Source organism: Marmota monax, unplaced genomic scaffold (assembly GCF_021218885.2).
Source record: "Marmota monax isolate L192 unplaced genomic scaffold, Marmota_monax_Labrador192_F-V1.1 WCK01_AAM20220418_F8-fsc00237, whole genome shotgun sequence".
In the NCBI taxonomy this organism is placed as follows: Eukaryota; Metazoa; Chordata; class Mammalia; order Rodentia; family Sciuridae; genus Marmota; species Marmota monax.
In genome coordinates, this window is record NW_026694627.1 from 195,654 (window position 1) to 217,370 (window position 21,717).

The 21,717-nt window shown below is 47.4% G+C and overlaps 1 protein-coding gene across 9 annotated transcripts in view; it reads right to left on the reverse strand.

Moving 5' to 3' along the window:
• The window catches only part of Gtf2i (general transcription factor IIi), a 94,802-nt gene extending 75,834 nt beyond the window's left edge, over positions 1-18,968 (reverse strand). For 5 of the 9 annotated variants that reach the window (XM_046422798.2, XM_046422797.2, XM_046422795.2 and 2 more), the window contains exon 1: positions 12,571-12,929. The gene's annotated coding sequence lies outside the window, so the exon portion shown is untranslated. Of the gene's footprint in view, positions 1-12,570; positions 12,932-18,507 lie in introns of those variants that run through there. The other 4 variants (XM_058572215.1, XM_046422793.2, XM_046422794.2 and 1 more) reach the window with 3 other exon arrangements.
• Between the last annotated feature and the right edge of the window lie 2,749 nt (positions 18,969-21,717).

The window sequence follows — 21,717 nt, forward strand, 5'->3', positions numbered from 1 at the left end:
CTTTTCTATAACCATGAGGATGAGGCTACAGCTCTGCTCGAGCTCTCGCCAGCACACACATCCTGGGCGCAGCTACCAGGACCACAGCAAAAAAAAAAAAAAAAAAAAAACTTGCTATTGCAATCGTCCAAAATCACAGAATTCCTTTTTCTTTCTTGTGGTTCTGGGAATGGAACCCTGGGCCTTGTGCACACCAGGCAAAGGCAAAGGCTCTATCACTGAGCTACTTCCCAGCCAGAGAACTCTTCAGAATCCATTATCAATTCTAGAAGGTGCTATCTTAGGAAACTTGCTGGTTGGTGTGTGTGGTCTTGTAAGAGTACACTACAGCACACAGTGGCCAAGGCCAGAAAGTCCACCAACCTCATCTTCAGATACTTGTAACACAGATCCCGGATTCAGGTGTGGCTCTATGAGCAATGGAATATGAGGACAGAGGGGCTGGGGTTGTGGCGCTTGCCAGCATGCAAAAGGCACTGGGTTGGAACCTGAGCACCACATAAATGTAAAATAAAGATACTATGTCCACCTAAAACTCAACAATACTATATATATATATAATATATATATATATAAAATATATATATAATATATTATATATATTATATATATATAAATAAATAAAATGAAGATATATTATATATATTATATATATTATATATATTATATATTATATATATATTATATATATATTATATATATTATATATTATATATATATTATATATAATATATATATATAAATAAAATGAAGATAGAGGACAGTACTGGTTTTTTATTTTTTGGGTGTGCGTGTGGTGCTGGGGCTTGAACTTAGGGCCTTGTGCATGTGAGGCAAGCACTCTACTAACTGAGCTACATCCCTAGCCCTGTACTATTAGTTTTGATAAATATGTGAACCTTGTATTAGATGATGCAGAAGAGATTTTTTTTGCGGGGGAGGGGTGCCAGGGATTGAACTCAGGGGCACTCCACCACTGAGCCACATCCCCAGCCCTATTTTGTATTTTTTTTTATTAGAGATAGGGGCTCACTAAATTTCTTAGCACCTCACTAAATTGCTGAGGCTGGCTTTGAACCAACCATCTTCCTGCCTCTGCCTCTGAGCCGCTGGGAGATTCATTCTTAAAGGCAATAAAACAACTAGGTCAGATCATGTTAAAAGGAGATAATATTACTCTGTTACAAAGTGGTTCTGGGAATGGAACCACTAGAAATGATCAATAAAGTGAGAAATTTACAGAGAAAGCTACCATCTTTTTTAGGTGTTCTTTGCTGGGAATACAGTTCTAAAACATCTGTTTTGATTACCCATTTTGATTACAGTTATTAACAGATGAAAACACTGGGGGGCTGAGGGACTCTTTTTATTAAAAAAAAAATTAAAAATAAAAAGAATCTGGATCTACCTCACTAGATGCTCAATTCCTCAAGCACTTTCAAGGCCAAACCAGGTTGTAAAATTCAATCCCATTTTAGATATTTTTTCAAATCTCATCATCTACAATACTTAAGTTTCAGAAAACAGGAAGGCTCTCTAGGACTCAGACAATAACCATAATAGTTAAATCCATTAAGTCCGTGCACTGACTTTCACCACCATCCCCCCAAATTCCCTGCTCTCAGAGAAAAAGAAGTAGAATTCCTCAATTCTAATAAGGAAAAAAACGCAAGAGAGGGCTGGGGATGTGGCTCAAGAGGTAGCACGCTCGCCTGGCATGCGTGCGGCCCGGGTTCGATCCTCAGCACCACATACAAACAAAGATGTTGTGTCCGCCGAAAACTAAAAAATAAATATTAAAAAATTCTCTCTTAAAAAAAAAAACACAAGAGACATTTCATTTTGTATATCACCACACAAAACACTCATTAACAAAGGGCAACATGACACCCTATCTTAACTGAGGAGCCAAGCTAACTGAAGTCTCCACACAGCAGATATTGTGTCCTACCCCAGACTACAGGAAAACACTAATAATCCCACCCCAAAATGCTTCAGCAGAGTCTAATCATGAATAAGAAATGGACAAATCCAAGTTAAGGGCCAATCTATAAAGTGCCTGCCCAATAGCCTTCAGAGGTCCAGAGCATGAAACCAAAGCCTGAAGAACTATTCTAAAATAGAAACAGAAATAAAAAAGCACCTCAAGATGGGCAAGGCAGCACACACCTGTAATCCCAGTGGCTTGGGAGACTGAGGCAGGAGGATCCCAAGTTCAAAGCCAGCCTCAGCAACTTAATGAGGTGCTAAGCAACACTGTGAGACCCTGTGTCAAAATAAATACAAAAAAGGGCTGGGGATGTGGCTCAGTGGTTGAGTCCCCTGAGTTCAATCCCTGGTACCCCTAAATGGGGGGGGGGGGGGGAAAGGCACATCAGCCAGGTGCCAAAGGTACTACTCGAAGCTGATGCAGGAGATCCCAAATTCAAAGCCACGCAGGTCAACTTACTGAAACCCTTGTCTTAAAACTTAAAAAAATAAGGACTGGGGACAGGGCAGTGGATGGACGCCCGAGTTCAGTACGCAGAACTGCTAAAGAAACACAGGAACAATAAAGCACACAGAGAAATAGGAAGGCTGGGGAGACCCCTCCACTGTTGTGCCAACACATCTGGAAAGCCCAGTGGGAAGCTCTCAAGGATGTATGGGCAATTTTTATTCCTTTGCTCTTCTGGTCGCTGTTTTGCAAGTTTAAAAAAGTTTCAAAATAATTTTTAAGGAAAGGGGATGTACTTCAGTGGGAGAGCAAGTGCTTAGGATACACTAGGCTCAGGGTTCAATTCCCAGCACCACAAAAAATAACAATTTTTAAAACACTAAGTACATATGTGCCAAGCTAATTAAAATTTTCTCCAAGGAGCCAGACACGGTGGCGCACACCTGTAATCCCAACAGCTCTGGAGGCTGAGACAAGAGGATCACAAGCTCAAAGCCAGCCTCAGCAACAGAAAGGTGCTAAGCAACTCAGTGATACCCTGTCTCTAAATAAAATACATAATAAGGCTGGGGATGTAGCTCAGTGATTGAGTGCCCCTGAGATAATCTCCAGTAGCCCCCCCAAAAAAAATCCTCCAAGGGCTGGGGGTACAGCTCAACAGGTGCTCCCAGGGCTTTGACTGGTTACATTTTATCTGTATTGGCTATATAAAAAAGCTGGAAATGGGCTGGGATTTTTTTCTTGCATTTTAAGAACTACAGCCAGGTGCAGTGGTGCACACCTGTAATCCCAGTGAGGCTAAGGCAGGAGGGTTGCAAGTTCAAAGCCAGGCTCAGCAATTTAGTGAGGAGGCCCTGTCTCAAAATAAAAAACAGAAAGGGTTGGGCATATGGCTCAGTGGTAAAGCATCCCTGGGTTTAATCTCCAGTACCTCCTCCCAAAAAAATAAAATAAAAACACACAGGCTCTGAACCTTCCAGCCCAGCCTAGCACTGTGTGGGAACTGTCCCCTGAGCTCAGTAAGCCTTGCTTTCCTCAATCTCAAGATGCACACAGTGCCCACCTTCCCCACAGACTGCTGTGAGCACTGGAACAGCAACCTCAGGACCCTCAGAAACACTACCTCTGCAGGGGACTCCAGCCCCACACTCCCCTCTCCAGCTCCCACATCCTCCCAGAGACCTGGTTACTTTTAAAGTAGTATTTTTCTATTTTTGGACTAGTTTAAAATTAGTCCTTGTAATCAATCAAAATCTGTCACTTCTGCCTCTGAGGAAGAGGCTTCCAAAAAAGTTCTTTAAATGCACTACTTTCACTTCACCAAACTGAGCACTCAATAGGCACCAAGATCCACCTGTAACTTGATTCCCAAACCCTGCCCAGCCTGGCTACCCTCTGGGCACTCTTGAGTCTGACTGTGTAAGCTCAGTCTACCAGAGACCATATCTGGACCTGTAGCTCCCAGGATTTCTACATTCTTTGCTTATTTAACCCAGAGGATCATTGGAATCCACATTCCTAAGAGCTGATCTCCAAAGGGTTAACAGGTACTTCCCACATGGAAATAAATCAGGTTGGTATTTCACTCAGAGAGTCTGTCTTACATATGTGTAATACGAAGGTAGGAAGTATCACCACTTATACTAATATATCCACTTCAGTGGACAGCACAAACTGAACAAACGAATCCACTTTAGTTCATTTAATCTTTAGAAAATAAACATTTAACGACAGCAAGTGCTTTGAAATAAAATTAGATATCCCCAAGCCAAGCCCTTTGATGAAGACAGATTTTTAAATCAAGATTCTGAAATTTTTAGGCTGAGACTGGTAGGACATCCCTATCATCCCAGATACTTGGGAGGCTGAGGCAGGAGAATCACAAGTGCAAGGCCCTGAGCAACTCAGTAAGTCTCAAAATAAAAAGGGCTGGGGGTATATTTCAGTGGTAAACACTACTAGGTTAAAATACCCAGTAATAATAATAATAACAGAGCCAGGTATGGTGGCACACATCCCAGCAGCTCGGGAAGCTGAGACAGGAGGACCCCGAGTTCAAAGCCAACTACAGCAAAAGCGAGGCCCTAAGCAACTCAGTGACACCCAGGCTCTAAATAAAATACAAATAGGGCTAGGGATGTGGCTCAGTGATTGAGTGCCCCTGAGTTCAATCCCTGATACCAAATAATAATAATGATAGATAGATATGAATAGATATATGCACACCACGTTTATAGCAGCACAATCAATAATAACCAAACTATGGAACCAGCCTAGGGGTTCATCAATGCAAGATTGGATAAAGAAAATGTGGTACAGATACACAATGATTCAGAAAGAAAAAACAATTAAGCCAGAAGCAGTGGCACACGCCTATAATCCCAGTGACTCAAGAGGCTGAGGCAGGAGGATCACAGCTCAAAGCCAGCCTCTGCAGCTTTGTGAAGCCCTAAGCAACTCAGTGAGACCCTGTCTCAAAAATAAAAACTAGAAAGGGCTGGGGATTTGGCTCAGTGACAACACCCCAGGGTTTGATCCCTGGCTTTCCCCTCCCCACCAAAAAAGAATGAAAGTGTGTCATTTGCAGCATAGTGGATGAAACTTGAGAGGACATGTTAAGTGAAATAAGTCATGTTTTCTCTCATGTGAAGTCTGGGGGATAGGAAGGAAAGAGGAACAAAAAGGTGTGGAGGAGTGTCTCGTGAAAAATCAAAAATCAGAAGAGGAAAGGGACCGGGGTGGGAGAGGAGAAGGGAAGGGGAGAAAAAAGGGCTGGGAGAGCTGGGGATGTGGCTCAAGCAGTAGCACGCTCGCCTGGCATGCGTGCGGCCCGGGTTCGATCCTCAGCACCACATACAAAGATGTTGTGTCCACCGAGAACTAAAAAAAATAAATAAATATTAAAATTCTCTCTCGATCTCTCTCTCTCTCTCTCTTTAAAAAGAAAAAAAAAGAAAAAAGGGCTGGGGATGTAGTTCCCTGGTACAACACCTGTCCAGCATGTAGGAGGCCTGGGTTGGGTTCGAACACCAGTACCATAAATAAATAAAAACAAAATACAAGAAAAATCTCATCAGCCATTCAGGAGAAATTACCACTTTTTCTGGCACAAAAGTTTAAGAGAAAATGTTTCTAGGCATTCATTAAACTTTTAAACTGACAGTTCAGAATTCCAACTACAGCAGCTTGTTCTACCAACACACAAAGAATGTGTCCCTTTGACCTTACTCCAGATTTAAAAATCATTTGAAAGAGGAAATGAAAACCAAGTCGCTATCATGTATAAGTTCACTTTATTTTTTAAAATGCATTCTTCACAGAAGGCAGGTGATAGGAAAAAGGTGTTTTGCCAGAACTGGTGTCCTGTCTCCATATACTATCCATTTCAATCCTAAATTTACTAAAAATGACCATAACCTATGTCCTTACCACATAAGGGTGTTACCAGAAGGTAGATAGGTACTTGATAAAGTGCTTCATAAAACACTCAGCAAGCTGAGCGTGGTGACACACACCTGTAACACCAGCTGCTCTGGGAGACTGAGGCAGAAGGATCACAAGTTCAAAGCCAGCCTCTGCATCTTAAGCCCTAAGCAACTCAGCAAGATCCTATCTCAAAATTCCAAAAAATAATAAAAAGGGCTGGAGGTGTGGCTCAGTGGTAAAGCACCCCTGGGTTTAATCCCTGGTACCAAAAAAAAAGGGGGGGGGGGGGTTGGGGGATGTAGCTCAACGGTACAGCTCTAGCTTACCATGTATGAGACCATGGGCTCAACCCCAACACCAAAAAAAAAAAAAAAAAAAAAGTTTATACTATATATGCTTTAACATTTTTTTTTTAATCACTCCAAGAAACCACTTAATGTTTATTAGCATGTGTGAAGGCCTGGGTTCAATTCCCAGCACTGCAAAAAGAGGAGACCACTTGGAAAAAAGAAACGGAATGGAAGTGTTGATGATGGAAAAGGCAGGTGCAAACTCCTCTCACAGGGCTTCTCTATGCTAGCAAAAGATGTGTGCAGAACCATCCATATTCTTCTGCCACAAAAAGGGGTTAAACACACATACAAGGGCTGGGGATGTGGCTCAAGTGGTAGCGCGCTCGCCTGGCATGATCCTCAGCACCACATTAAAAAAAAGATGTTGTGTCCACCAAAAACTAAAAAATAAATATTATAAAATTCTCTCTCTTTAAACACACACACACACACACACACATACACAATGACAGCAACTCTTGCTCCCAGGTGTAGGTAAGAAAGATGTGAAAACAAGGACTCCAGTGACATCTGCCAATGCACAAAATTCTTATGCACAGCTGCCAGAAGGCTGAAACAATCCAGGTGTCCATCCACAGATGGGAGAGACCAATAACAGAACATTACTCAGCCTTAAAAAGGACTGGCGTTCTAGAACACTCTATAACTTAGAGCAACAAAAACATTATGTTAAGTGAAATAAGCCAGACACAAAAGCACAATTACTGTGATTCCAATTATGTGAAATATCTAAGCCAGGATGGCTGTAATACCAGCTACTCGGGAGGCTGAGGGCAGGAGGATGGCAAATTCCACACTCACCTAAGTAACTTAGTTAGAACAGATCTCAAAATAAAAATTATGCAGATGTAGCTCAGCATAGAGCACCCCTAGGTTCAATCTTCATGACCAAAAAAGAAATATGTAGGCAGGACTGGGGTGTAGCTCAGTGGCAGAGCACTTGCCCAGCACCATGAGGCTCTAGGCTGGATAGACAGCACTGCAAAAGAGAAAAATAAAATAGGCAAACTCATAAAAACAGAAAACAGATTAGCAGTTACCAGGGGCTGGAAAAAGGAATGAGGCATTTTTATTCCATGGGTACAGGGAGTTCTCTGTTTGGGGTGATAAAAAAGTTCTAGAAATAGAGGTGTGAATGGAATTAATGCTACTGAACTGCACATTTTAAAATGCTCATTAGGAAAGAAGGAAGGAAAAGTGGAAGAAAGAAAACGATGAAAGAACAGGTGGAAGGAAGGAAGCCGACAAATCTCCTTGTAAGATCAATTTCTCTGCCATTTCCCCTTGTAAACATTTCCCCTTGTAGACATCCTCCTTTGTCAAATCATTTCATAAATGAGATAATGAAATGTAATTCAGTGTTTTAAAGTCTTAACACCAGAGTGGGGGTTGTAGCTCAGTGGTAGAGTGCTTGCCTAGCGTGTGCAAAACCCTGGGTTCCATTCCCAGGCATGGCAAAAAATAAAGTAAAAAGTCTAAGACAGCCTGGTGATACACACCTGTGATCCCAACGATCTGGGAAGCTGAGGCAAGAATATCACAATTTCAAGGCCACTCTCACCAATTTAGGGAGATCCTCAGCAACTTAGTGAGACCCTGTCTCAATTTTTTTAAAAAGGGCTGGGGATATAGCTCAATGAATCAATCCCCAGCACCAACTTACAAAAGTCTACAACCAAGAGCAGTTATTCATTCTAGTTCAGTTCCAATATTTCATTTTCTCATTGAAAACAACTTTTGATCTGAGAACAATCTATAGATAAGCTCTATTCACATTCACATGAGAGTCAATAGTAAGGCCTGTACCTACATAGAGCAAGTTACTTACAACAATATATTAAGCAAAATTTTCTCAGTTTCATTAATCAAACTATCAAATTTTTTATATATATTTTTTTAGTTATACATGAGCACAATATCTTCATTTTGTGTATTTATTTTTATGTGGTGCTGAGGATCGAACCCAGGGTCGCACACGAGCGAGGCGGGCGCTCTACCACTGAGCCAAAACTCCAGCCCCAAATTTCTTTTTCTTTTAATATTATTTTTTAGTTATAAGTGGACATAATATCTTCACTTTGTTGTTTTATTTTATTTTATTTTATTTTTTAGTTTTCGGCGGACACATCTTCACTTTGTTGTTTTATTTTATTTTTTAGTTTTCGGCGGACACAACATCTTTATTTGTATGCGGTGCTGAGGATCGAACCCAGGCTGCATGCATGCCAGGCGAGCACGCTATCGCTTGAGCCACATCCCCAGCCCTTCACTTTGTTTTTATGTAGTGCCAAGATTCGAACCCAGTGCCTCAGGCTTGCTAGTCGAGCTCTACCACTTGAGTCACATCCCCAGCCCAAAACTGCCAAATTTCTAATAAAACAGTGGGGCCTGACCACAAATAAGGTAACTTTTCTTACTTCCTTAATTAGGGCAAAAAAAATCTTCAATTATTCCTAACTCCCTTACTCTAATTTCTATTTCAAATATATGAAGATTCCCAATGGAGAAAGAAGGCACTACCTCTAAGACTTATGACAGAGTAAGATAAAAATAGGAGTGAACTTATGTGTTGGGCAACTAGCTCCAGAAAGCTAGTTTTCGATTGTAAATTCACTACTTACAAAATAGACATGATTAGTCCCCATTATACAAATACATCAGCTCTAACCTAACTAACCAGATGTCATTTCAACTAGCTACCCTAAATAGGACCACACTCCACTACTCTCTGCTTCCTCAATTATACCCTACTATGTTCATATACTGTGCTTCTTTCAAAAATAATTTCAGAGGGCTGAGACTGTAATTCAGTGATAAAGTGCTTGTCTTGAATGTGTGAGGCACCGAGTTCAATCCTCAGCACCACAAAAATAAAGATACTGTGTGTTCATCTACAACTAAATTTAAAAAAATATATTTCAGGGCTGAGAATATAGTTCAGTGTCCGAACACTTGCCTACCATCTGTGACGCCCTGGGTTCAGTCCCCACCACCACCACAACAGAAATGTTCTCCTTAGCCACTGTACACACGACGTCATATTCACAAAGGGAGAAGCCCATGAAGAACTATGCCCTTGTCCTTAGAGTTTCATTAGAGATCAACACTGTACTCAATATTAGAAGTTATTACTGGCTACTAATTTTTACTTCCTCAATAAGTTTAATTTGCCAAAGTAGCCAGCATGTACTTTCATTGTTACTGTAAACTGAAGGTTGGCCTCCTGTAATACACAGTTTTTTTTTTTTAAGAGAGAGAGAGAATATTTTAATATTTATTTTTTAGTTATTAGCGGACACAACATCTTTGTTTGCATGTGGTGCTGAGGATCGAACCCGGGCCGCACGCATGCCAGGCGAGTGCGCTACCGCTTGAGCCACATCCCCAGCCCCTGTAATACACAGTTTGAGTGAACAAAATTATTTGAAAGCCACCTCCACCAACATGCCTGTAATCCCAACAACTTCAGGAGGCTGCAGCAAGACAATGGCAAGTTTGAGGCCAGCCTGGGCAACTAAGCAAATCACTGCTGAAAAATAAACAAAGGGCTCAAACCACATGTGATGGCACATAGTAATCCAAGTAATTTGGGAGGCTAAAGTAGGAGGATCACAAGTTCAAGGCCAGTCTCAGCCAGTTATCAAGGCCCTCCCTCAGCAACTTAGGGAGATCCTGCTTCAAAATTAAATAAATAAAATCTGAGTATTTAACTTGGGGCTAAAGAGCCCCTGGGTTCAATCCCCAGTACCAAAAATTAATTTCAAAAAATTATAAAGCGCTGGGGATGAGCTCAGCGGTGGAACACAATGGGGTCTAGTCCCAAGATCCCTCAAAAAAGAGATCCTATATATAGTCAAATTTTGGGGGGGGGGGGCGGTGTACTCAGGGCCACTCGACCACTGAGCCACATCCCAAGCCCTGTTTTGTATTTTATTAGAGACAGGGTCTCACTGAGTTGCTTAGCAGCCTCACTAAATTGCTGAGGCTGGCTTTGAACTCGAGATCCCCCTGCTGGGATTCCAGGCGTGCGCCCCCGCGCCGGCCCTGTATATAGTTCTTAATGAAGTTAGAATCCAGGGACAGCGGAGCCAGTCCTCCAGCAACTCTGACATTCTCTGGCTGTATCAGACTTTCTACTACTTGCTCGCGGGGGAAAGCAGACACGGAGGGCCAGACACAGGCAGGGGACACTAAGACACAGACCGCAAGAAGAAACACGAAAACTGCAGCAGAGGTGAACAAGGACAGGACAGAAGGACAAAAAATGGAGAATGAAGATCAAAGTACACCCTTCACACTTCCAGTGTCAGGGCCAAGCTCTGCAGGGCCACCCAGACCTGAGACTCTGAGGAGGGTGAGAGGGAGAAAATAATAAAACAAGTGTCTTAGGGGGAGGCTCAGGGGTCCCCTCCACAGTACCAAAAAAAAAAAAAAAAAGCCTGTACCATGGATAAATTAATAAAAATGAGTGGGAAAATTAACCAACTATTTAGGTCTTCAATTTAATTCTGCATTTAATTCCATGACCCCCTTTGAAACTGGAGGTTAATTAGTTTAATTCTGCACTTAAATCCATGGCTCCTCCTTAAACCGGAGATTAATGTAATCCCGCCTAACAAAAAAATTCTTTAACTCTGAACCAGTTTTCCAAGTAATCTACAGTAAGCCGCTCGACTTATTTTTTGGTTAAGATCTAATTTTAAAGTAAGGAAGAGCAAACATCTAGAATAGATTTACCTCACTTAACTCTGCACCACCGTGAACGGTTCCCCAGCGCAAACTCGGGAAAAGCAGCCCACAGCACCACCTGGTAACGAGTGGAAACGCGAATTCCCAGGCACCGCCCAAGCCCGCCGCGTTCACCTGCTGGGCAAGCAAGTGCAAACTGCCACTTCTCCTGGCCCGCTCCTCATCCACAGAGTGGAATTTCGGGGTTATTACGACACAACATCTCTGGCACAGGAGACGCACGAGGTCGTTAGCTGTGTTTGTTACAGGTACGCGTAAGACACTCGGGCAGAACTGGGGGAGAAAGGGAGAGACGAAAGGGCACTGCACACCCGGCGGCTGGGCCAGACCCCCGCGGAGGAGGGGCGGACGAGTGGACAGGGGCGCGACGCAGCAGCGCGTCCCCACCGGACACTGGAAGGAGGCCTCCCAGAAGCGAGGGCAAGGAAGTTTTCCCGGCCTCGACAGAAGCAAAGTCAACGCCGCCTAACGGTGCGAACCCAGACCCAGAAAGCAGGCGGCACGGGAGCCCAAGCAATGCTCGCCACCGAAAGGCAAAAAGAAAGAAAACTTAGCTCCTGGGGTCGGGAGCCTGCCTCGCGGGGCACTCTACCTGCGCCCGCACTGCAACCCAACTCCCCTCACTCGGGCGAGCGCCGGGGGGCTCGGGCCGCCCTGCGGGCCTGGCCGGCCATTGTCTGCAGCGCGGTGGCACTGCGAAGCGGCTCCCGTGGCGCGCGAGAGGAGCGTCGCTCCACGAGACCCCGCGTCCCGCTCTCGGCCGCAGAGGAGCGCAAAAGCCGAACGCGGGGGCGGCGGCTTGAGAAAAGGCAGAACTTCCCAAAGAAAAGTGCAGGGACCAAAGAGCACCGCGCTCCTCCTCCGCCCGGCGCTCTGCACCCCGCCGTCCGGTGCTGGCGGAGCCTGGCGGCTTTATGCTCAGGGCCTTTCGGCCGCGGTCTTCCTTCCGGTCATTGTGTGTATTTCCACCACCCCCCAAAATCGGACGGGTCCTCCGGGGCGCCGCGCCCGGCCGGCCCAGGACAAAGCCCACGGCGGGCTGCACCTGGGAGCGGGGCGGGGCGCGGCGCGCAGGGCCACCGCTCGGGAACCCGCCCGCGGCGCCCGACCCCGCCGCAGTTGCCAGGCAGCGCGGCACCGCCCCCGCGCCCGCCGGCCAATCCCGCGCGTCTGCTGCCCCGGCGCAGGAGCCCCAGAGACACCCGACGGGCGCGACCCCACGGCTCGGGCCTGGCACCGCGCGCGCCCCCGCACCGCCGGCCGGCCAATCAGCGCGGCGAGGCCCGCGCGCTCGCTCACGCGCGAGGCGCCCCCCCACGCCGGCGGGCGCGCGCCCATCCCCCACGGCGGCCCGGCGCGCGCGTGCAACCGCCGTCCCCCGCGACCGCGGCCGCCCCACCCCCACGCCCCGCCGCACGGCCGCCGAGGCCGTCCGGCCCGGGTCCGCCGCACCGAGGGGCGGCCGTGCGCCCCGAAGGCCGTCGGGCCGCACGCCCCGGCGCCCCAGTCGCAGGCCCCAGCGGGGCAAAGTCTCGAATAAAGGCCCTGCTCGCCATGGCACCCGAGGCGGGGGCGGGGGTCCAGGGGTGCGGCGAGGGGACTCACCCGAGTGCAGCCGCCTCCGGGCAGCGCGGGGCCGGAGTACGAAGGGCGCGAGTGGGGGACGCGCGCGCTGAGGCCGCCGCGGAGCAGCCTCGGCTGAGGGAGCTGTGAGCGGGCGGGAGGTGAGGGCGAGGGGCCCGTGCGTCTCGGCCGCGCTCCTGTCACCGCCGCATGGCCGCCCCGGCAGGGCCTCACTCAGCGCCTCGTTCCGCTCTCAGGGGACAGAGGGGAAAGGCCGGGGTAACTGCGGCAGGCGGGCGGCCCGGCTGGAGAGCGCGTGCGGGGAAGCGGGGGGGGGCGACCGGGTGGCCCCTTTTCTCTGCTCTCCGAGCTTCTCTCACCCTCCTCCTCCTCCTTTTTTTTTTTTTTTTTTTTTTTTGTTCCTCGAATGCTCGCTGCGCGTGCGCACCCGCAGCACCGCCCAGCGGGAATTGTAGTTCCTGATTGGTCCCCGCCAACGCGGCGGCGGGCTTTGTGGACTACAACTCCCAGAAGGTTCCGCGGAGGGGAGCCCCGAACCCGAGGACGAGGCGAGCGCCGCGGTGCCCGGCCCTCTCCAGCAAGGGCTGTCAATGGAGGCGCGGGTGGTGGGAGCAAGAACATGGCTGCACCTGGGGCCTGCGCGGCCGCCCGGGTGGGGGAGGGGAGCTAGGGCGAAGGAACAGAAATGCAGACCCGCGGTGGCCCAGGCGTCCGCACAGCCGCGCCCCAACCGTCCTCCGCGGCCGAGCAAGGCTCCAACCTCATCCTTGCACTGCGATTCCCTGCAGATTGCAAGCCCGGCACGCAGAATAGGCCGGGGAGCCCCGGGATGGCCTGCGTCCTCTCCGCTCCGCCAAGGGAGCTCCTCCGCCCTGCACCACCCTCCGGGACACAAAGGATTCCTGTTAGCGTTTTTCAAAACTTGCCTCAAAGGCGGCTAGGAATGACTTGCCCCAACTTGGGGCAGGCGAGGGGAAGACACTGTTCGAGTTTCTAGCTGTCCCCTCCCCAGCCCTTTCCTCTGCCTAGCTCAGCGTTTGGAAGGAAAGTCGAAAAGCCAGACTCTGGGGCCCCGTTTGTTCGGTCAGCAGCAAAGCAAATTAACTCAAATCTCATGCTCCACGCCCCCCTCCCCATTATTTTTTGTTTCTCAACTTTTCTGAATTCAGCATATTTTCAAAATGTGAGATCTTACTGTTCACCCAAGTTACACTCCAAAGTTAAACAACAAACTGGCTCGAGTTGGAAGACTAGACGGTCGCGGACAGCGCTAGATGCAGCGATTCTCAGGGTGTTTCCGCGCCCCCCACGCGCCCGCCGCCCTCCAGCCCGCTCCTCGGTAGGGGGCGACCAGAGGCTCGGGCCAGCCTCCCAGCCTCTTTGTCGCTGGCTCTCTGGAAAACTTTCCGAGCAGCCAGTCTTTTGATGTCGGTCCAAACCCTGCCTTTGGATCTGGGTCCGCGGATTGCCGTTCCCTTTTCCACTCTTGCATGGACCGCACCCAGGAAGCCACCTCTGGATCTCCATGTTAGATTTCTTTGAAATATGAAGAATTTAAAGATCCCTGGGATAGCAGAGGCTATCTACATGCTTACGACCCCCGCCCCCGCAATCACAGTCATTTTGACCTTGCCTAATTCATTCGTGAGTAAAATTTTGTTACTCCATTCGGAGCCTTTCGACAAGTTTTCATAAAAAGAACTTTACTTTTGCACTCAGACTTCACATGCATTCTGTCATATTTAGTTCAATCCCATATTTGCATTACAAGAGTCGGCCCTTATCAACAGGGGTGTGAGCCAGGACCCCCAGAGAGGCCTGCATCTATCTTCCCCGGGTACCAAGCCCCCCTGTTTCCTCCTACTCAGCATACCTACTGTGAGGCAGGAACTGGGCACAGCAGGAGGCTAACGCGGACAGTCCACAGCAAGCAGCCACGTGGACCGGCCTCTCCTCTCAGCACACCTGGGGCACTGTACTCACCCTTCTGCCTGCTCTCATCACAGCGGGAGACTGGCTTTGGGTGGCATCCTCTATCCTTAACAACTTTTCCCCCTCTGCGGGGAATGGGCCAGCAGCTTGCTCCTGGGCAGACACACCCTTTGGGCCTTTCAGTCGGAACCTGTTCCTGAACCTGTGCAGCCACCCCTTGCTGGCCGTGAACGGCCTCCTCTCGGGCCCGCCGTCGCGCCTCTCGGGGGACGCCTGGCACAGGTCCTGGTACAGGCTCAGCGCCTTCTGGCGCAGGGCGCTGCCGTCCACAGCCACGCGCCGGCTGCTCATGTCCTCCACCCACAGGCTCAGCGCCTTCTCCATCTTCACCAAGCACTTGTCCCACACGGTGGCCGTTACTTTGGCGTCTGGGGGGGGCACAGCGAAGCTGGCCCGGATCTCCTTCTCCTTCTTCACGATTTCCCGGATGGAGGATTCGTTCTTACTGAAGATCTTGGCCACCTCGGCATAGGACTTCTGCTCCTTCCTGACCAAGAACCTTCACCTTTTCGCTCAGCGGCAGCACTTCGCGGCTCCTCTTGGGTGCATCCTCATTGCCGGCCCGGGTGCTCTTGGGCTTGGGCGCCATTGTTAAAAGTAAAATAAGGCCTGGTGCATTGGCTTACCTCTGTAATTCCAACCACTTGGGTGACTGAGACAGGAAGATTGCAAGTTCAAGGGCAAGCTTGGCCTCTTAGAGAGACCCTGTCCCAGCCCAGCGCAATGGCGCAGGCCTGTAATCCCAGCAACTGGGGAGGCTGAGACGAGGATCACAAGTTCTAAGGCAGCCTTAGCAATGGGAAGCACTAAGCAACTCAGTGAGACCCTGTCTCTAAATAAAATGCATAAATGGGCTGGGGATGTGACCCAGTGGTGGAGCGCCCCTGAATTCAATCCCTGGTAACCCCCCCCCCCCAACAAAACACAAACACACAAAAATGTCCCTGTCCCAAAATAAAAGGAAAAACGCTGGGAATGTATATAGCTCAATAGTACAGAACTTGCCTAACAAGCTCAAAGCCCTATACAAAAGTACTTAATCCTCAGTACTGAAGGGGAAAAAAAAGGTGAAATAAGAGTTACTTGAATGTGAGAAACCATGACTCCAACAAAAGATCTGATAACTGAGACAACTGCTCCACCAGAGGGCAGGTAGCATATACAAGGGGATACACTGAACAAAGACACGGTTATGTCAGGATGTGTTGAAACTAGACAGTATTTAAGCTACTCAAAACCATGCACAGTTTAAGGGAGCCTCCAAAAAGGGAGCAGCTACTGTACTAGCTCACATATCTAGGAAAAACATAACTTTTGAGAAGCCCACAGCTCCATTTGTTAGAGCACCCAGCTTACTGGATGCAAACATTCAGCCCTTTCGGATGTCAGTGTGTATATTTTACAGAGAGGATCATTTCTGGATTGGTGCCTTCAGGTTGAGGTCAAGTGAAAGGAGAGTTCACAGGAGATGATGGAGTTACAGAGTAGCATTTGGGAGTGTGTGGAAAGTTAGTGAGTCAGAAGTCCATTTAGTTAAGATGAACTTTGTCATGAAAACTTGCTTGGAAGATAGTCTCTTTCTTCCATGAATTACTTTGCTTAACTGTTCAGAGTGGAATTTTGCTGCGTCTTCATAAACAGCTCCAACTTCTTCTTTATTTATGCAGTTTATTTATGTATTTTTTGGTACTGGGGATTGAATCTAGAGGCACTTTATCACTGAGCCACGTCCCGTCCCCAGTCCTTTTTTTTGAGGGGGTTGCTGGGGATTGAACCCAAGGCCTTGTGCCTGTGAGGCAAGCACTCTACCAACTGAGCTATATCCCCAACCCCCCAGCTCTTTTTAATTTTGAGACAAGATCTCACTGAGTTGCTGAGGGTCTCCCTAAGTTGCTGAGGCTGGTCTGGAACTTGCAATTCCCCTTCCCCAACCTCCCGTGTCTCTGAGATTACAGGTTCACACCACCCCACTTGGCTTCCAACTTCTTTAAGGTTGAAGCCATTCCAAAAACTGTTAAATCAACATTAGCAAGGTTTAAATCACTTATAATGAAAAAAGTGTCTTTTTGTGTCAATGAACGTTGACTTTGTAGAGATGATGTCTTTTTCTCAAAGCTCTGCCACTGAAGCTTGTAACCTTCAAAGTCATGTTGCACAATCATCAATTCCAGGGTTCTTCAGCCTTCACTAAGGCCCGGCTCCCCAGGACAGTTGCCGGAACACTGTAGCTGCTCCTTGACCGTGTCTCCCTCACCTCACTCGTTCAAGTGCCACATTCTTGGGGCCATTCTATAAGCTACTCTGGAAAACATCCCTCTGTACAGCCAGGTTTTTTCCAAACGAGAATCTAGATTGCTGTGTTTTGGTTTGAACAACAGATGAAAAATTATAGTTGATTTTTGTCTAGGAATGATGTGATACTGAGTCTTCCTTGAACACTAGAGTCAGCAGGATACAGGTACTAACACAGGTACACCCAACTGAGAGGGCAGGAAAAGCAGGGAAGGTGCTGGGGAGCAAACCCCCAGATGAACACACAGTGGGCAGGCGCCACCACTGAGCCCCACCCAGCCCAACCTTTGTACCAGGGATTGAATTCAGGGCCACTGAGCCTCATCCCCAGCCCTATCATGTATTTTATTGAGACACAGGGTCTCCCTGAGTTGCTTAGCACCTTGCTTTTGCTGAAGCTGGTTTTGCCCCCTGAGCCGCTGGGATTACAGGTGTGTATCACCGCACCCGCCTGCTAGTCTCTTTTTCTGAAGTTTAGCCTGATGTGTGCAGTCCTGCAGGGAAGTGTCCATATGATGTGACATCTCTAATCTTCTGTGCTGTGTGAGGCAGCCCCAAGCCGAACAGACTGTGGCTGAATCAGAGGTGGTCCAAATGTGACCTCTTCCACCAGCTCACAGGCATCTTCAGAGACTCAGATTCTGACCTTGGTCACTGCTTTCAAATAGCAAGTGACCATGAGAGCCGGGGTAGGAAACCCCAAGTGCCTGCGCCTGCACCACTTTGTGAAGCTTAGTTGGTAGAATTATATTGCGGTGGGACTTTTTAAAGACGCTCATTTGGACCCTAACTTAATAAATTTTCTGTGACTCTGTCATATATATTAGACTGTGCAAAAAACAAAAACAAAAACAAAACCTCTTTTTTGAGATCTGGGGATCCCACCCTAGGCCTCCCATATGCTAGGCTAACACTGTACCACTGAGCTACTCCCTCAGTCCCAATTAAGTGTTATGGGGATAATAGATAATACTATTCAACATTTGAAACATCATTTTAAAATATGATATGAAGTCGGGCACGATGGTGCACGCCTGTAATCCCAGCAGCTTGGGAGGCTGAGACAGGAGGATCAAGAGTTCAAAGCCAGCCTAAGCAACTGCAAGGTGCTAAGCAACTCAGTGAGACCTTGTCTGTAAATAAAACACAAAATAGGGCTGGGGATATGGCTCAGTGGTGGAGTGCCCCTGAGTTCAATCCCTGGTACCTGCCCCCCAAAAAAGGCTGGGGATATGTCTTAGCAGTTAAGCACCCCTGAATTCAATACCCCGTATCAGTAAATACATAAATTATGAATAAAATGCTCATGATTATTTTGTCACTAGAGAATAGCAACTCTGCTTTAAGGAAATAAGAAAAGAGCTTATTGTGAAGCCCAGTATGATGGCCCATGCCTGTAGTCCCAGGGACTCCAGCAATTCAGTGAGACTCTCAGCAACTTAGCAAAGCCCTGTCTCAAATTTTTTTAAAAAAAGTGGTAAAGTACCTCTGGGTTCAATCCCCAGTAGCAAAAAGAAAGGATGGAAGAAAAAAAATTGTTTATCCTGAGCCAAATATGAAAGACCCAGGAACACAAATCCATCAGGTTACCCTGAATGGCATGCTCCACTGTGGAAGAAGTCACATGAGCTTTCACAGTCACAGAACCAAGAAAAGGCTCAATGAATACGTTACCAGTTCCACCGGTGGGAGCATCAGATTGGGGCCACAGCTAGGCAGGGGCACCTCTTCTGGAGGGTTCAGGTACCCAGCACTCTTGGCTTCAGGTGGTGGAGGCTAGAGTTCTGCTAAGCTGAGAGACACATCCCCAGAATTTTATCTGTTAGCCAGGAGAATGTCAGGCCAGATACAAGTTAAGGTAATTGGTTCCTAAAGGGCTAAGATAGCCCCAGATAAGTTTGGTTCTTGACCCACAGCATTCCTTGGCTCTGAAGTTGAGATGTCCTAGTCATCCAAGATCAAAGTGAGTCTGCAGAGATCCTCAGCACAGATACAGCTTCTCTCCAAGAATTTCCGTTCACAGACTGATACTTATCATGGGTGAAAGTTGGACTTGTTACATCATCTGATCAAGAATGCTGCTGGTCAACGAGGAATAAGGAATCCCAGCAGCCCATCTTTTCGGAGGCTGCCTCGGTCAAGAACATTGCACGGTGTTCTTCCAGGCAAACATTTTCATTTTCAAAGATTAGAAAAATGGAGTCAAGAAAAACTTTCCAAATAAAACACTTGACCTCTACTCTTGCAAGATATCATTCCTAAGATCAAGAGAAGGAAAATCTTGGTTGAGAACTGAACAAATATCCGCATTCCTCCTCCTCCTCTTAGTGTCCAGTTTGTTGATTCTCTTTCCCTTTACCCTCCTCACCGGCTTCTTAATTCTTTACCTTTGTTATTTATTAAACCTTTCCTCTTTTTCTAGTGAATCATAGCAACCTTTTCATCTTGATTTTATTTACTCATTTATTTGGTACAGGGAATTGAACCAGGGGTGCTCTACCATAGTTCTTTTTATTTTATTTTTTTGACTCAGGGTCTCCCTAAGTTGTTTACGACATGGCTAAATTGCTGAGGCTGGCCTCAAACTTATGATCCTCCTGCCTCAGCCTCCCAGGTTGCTGGATTATAGACATGTACCACTTGTCCCTGGCTCCATAGCAACCTTTTTAAACCCCTTTAACCTTGTGTTTATTAATATTTGTATTATCTTATTTATTATTTGTGATTTATTAATTGCAGGACTGGGAATTGAAGCCAGGGGTGCTCTCCCACTAAGCCAGCATCCCCAGCACTTTTGATTTATTTGGACACAATCTTGCTCATTGCCCAGGCTGGCCTTGAACTTGGGATCCTCCAGTCTCAGCTTCTGGAGTCCCTGGGATCAAAGGTATATAGCACCAGCCCTGCTTGTGTTTATTATTCATAAGGTAGATACATGGGGAAAGTTTTCAGGTTAAAAAAAAAAGGGACTTCTTAAACAAGGGATGGGGGGGAGGGGGAGGGAGACAATAAGCACCATGTTGTACTCCAGTGCAATTAGCCCTGGGCTTTGTTTAGAACAGTCGCCATTGTTTTTCAGGGACTGAGAAAGTATTGTATCAGCCACCCTGGGGAGGGACCTGGCCTTGGGGTTCACACTGTGGAGTTCACACAGGGAGGAAGGGGACCCCACCTGGCAGGACCACAGGGGAATGCTCCTGGCCTGGCTGACCACCTTGGGAACTGCTGGAAACCAGCCCCCAGGCTGCAGGGCAGGGAGAGGCTAAGTGACTTCACCTGAGAGACTGAGGGCAAAACCAGTCCCTGATCTACCCCTGGGCATGCACGGCCTGGAGGGTTGGGTTTGTTGTTGTTGTCGTTTTCCTTGGTGCTGCTCAGGATGGCACTGGGGGCCTTACACACTAGGCAAGAGCTCTACCGGAGCTACACCCGGCCCCTAAAGCCTGAATGTCACCAAGACAAATGGAGACTACATCCCATCCAAGCAGACCTGATAAGGGAATCTGACACTCCATATACTCCTCCAATGGATGGGATAAGATGACACAAGAAGTATAGAGATAAGGGGCCAAGATTAAATTGCAGATGTGACAGTGATAAAACCATATTATTCAAATACACACACACACACACACACATACATACACCAGGAATTGAAGCCAGGGTCACTTAATCACTGAGCCACATCCCCAGCCTTTTGTATACTTTTTCTTTTGAGACAGAGTCTTGCCAAGTTGCTTAGGCCCTCAATAAATTGCAGGGACTGGCCTTGAACTTGTGAGCCTCCTACCTCAGCCCCTGAAGTCACGGGAATTACAGGCCTGAGCCACCAGGCCTGGCTAAAGCAAATTCTTAGCAGCAAAATTATCACTTTAAAAGATCAAAGGTATAGATCACCCGCCCCTCTTGTGTTTATTATTTTTTTGGTAGTGGAAACTTTGACGCACACTGCCAATTTGCCCGCAGAGATGCACCTTTATGCACCCAGACTGTATGTTTGCCCTGGACAGGGTAGGGACACGCCCCATCCCTGCCCTCCTGGTGGAGAGCAACTTCAGGCTGTGCTGAGGGCACAGGAATCACAGCCAGGCTGAGCACCTTTCCATATTTCTATTAGCAACTTGCATTTCTGTTTCTGCAAACAACATTCACGTCTTTTGCATTTTCACAATTAAGTCTTGGCTTTTTTTCCTTATTCTCCTGTGTAAGCCTTTTACATGGGAAAGAAATTTTCCTTTTCTTTGTTTTGTTTTGTTTTTGGGGGGTACCAGGGATTGGATTCAGGGGCACTGGACCACTGAACCACATCCCCAGCCCTATTTTCTATTGTATTTAGAGAACAGGGTCTCACTGAGTTACTTAGCACCTCACTTTTGCTGAGGCTGGCTTTGAACTCTAGATCCTCCTGCCTCAACCTCCTAAGCCTTTGGGATTACAGGTGTGCACCATCTCACCAGATGCACTCTACCACTGAGCTGTATCTCCAACCCTTTTCAGTTTTTCTTCTGAGACAGGGTCTCACTAAGTTGCCCAAGCTAGCCTGGAACTTGTGATCCTCCTGCCTCAGCTTCCAGAGTTGCTAGGACTATGGTGTGAGTCACTATCCCAGCTAGTTTAATGTTTGTAATGCCATATGTTTTAGTGTGCGGCAGAATGTCATTCCTTTATAGGGGTGACTAATATTCCATCGGGTGTATATGCTGGATCTAGTTCCCATTCATCCCTGGACAGACCCTTCAGGTGTTTCTGTCTCTTGCCTGTTGTGAACCATGCGGCTTTGAAAGTTGACACACAAGGGGCTAGGGATGTGGCTCAAGTGGTAGGGCGCTCATCTGGCATGCGCGGCCTGGGTTCGATCCTCAGCGCCACATACAAAGATGTTGT